Source organism: Epinephelus moara, chromosome 15 (genome assembly GCF_006386435.1).
Source record: "Epinephelus moara isolate mb chromosome 15, YSFRI_EMoa_1.0, whole genome shotgun sequence".
In the NCBI taxonomy this organism is placed as follows: domain Eukaryota; kingdom Metazoa; phylum Chordata; class Actinopteri; order Perciformes; family Serranidae; genus Epinephelus; species Epinephelus moara.
In genome coordinates, this window is record NC_065520.1 from 94,205 (window position 1) to 95,266 (window position 1,062).

The following is a 1,062-nucleotide window of genomic DNA, read 5'->3' on the forward strand; positions in this document are numbered from 1 at the left end:
AATTGAGTCAACTCTCATTACGCCTTCGTGTGGCGCATTTAAGGGCGAGGAGAGGGGCTCATTTGATTGGTGTGATGTGTGTAAAACCCACTCCACGCCTTCTCTCCTCCCTCTTTCCGACTTGCGCAGGAAGGAGGGACAGAGGTGGGAAAGGAGTAGCTGCGCCAGGCGCACGGTGTACCAAACTTACAAAATCCACCTGGCCACACCCAGTTGGTGAAGCGCAGGTGCGCTGTGCCTCCGCCTCGCCCGGTCTGCGAAACTAGAGCCCTTAGACTCACAAAGGACTTCCTTAAACACTTTACTTTGGAAGGCATCCTGCCAGCTGTCCTCAACCACAAAAAAAGCTATCTGTAAAACCATCATGCATGAGCTCAGGCGAACTGGTAAGTCTCAGAGTGAAATGGCCAACCAAGTCATGGAAATGCTTCACCTAAAGTATGAGTATGCGCACATGGCCCATCTACACAGTGTGGAGAATGTGAGGGATGGAGAGGCTGGACTGTATGGACAGCAAACCATCAGTGGCTTCATTTGAGGTCATAACGATGTTGCTCCATTTGGAAGATATCCTTACAAAGATGGGTGGTGTGGTGTGGTGTGTCTTTGTCATCATTCTACCTCACAGACTGTCTCCCCCATGAGTTCCGACAACAAGAGGCAGACATCAACCTCCTCCTCCAGGGTACCTTTCGGCCAAGTCCTCAGATCAGAACACACAAGGTAGGTCGCCAGGAAAGTGACTTTGACATCAGGCACTATGTCATCATATGCCATGATGAACGAGAACTGGATGATCCTCTCCTGGGTGATGGTCCAATCTGAAAGTGAGGCATCATTGAAGCCACTGTACAATGGCCTCACATGGAGATCCACCACTGCTGGAACTCAGAAAGCCAGCTACCAGTGGATGGATAGGTACACAAGTTTACAACGTGCATTTACAACGTGTTCCCTCAGAGGAGAATCTGCACCGTTCATAGACTGACATTCACCACAGAGTTGACGCTTGTCAAAGGATCGGTGAAAGGTGCTTTTTTAGCTGATTTCCAGCCCAAATAC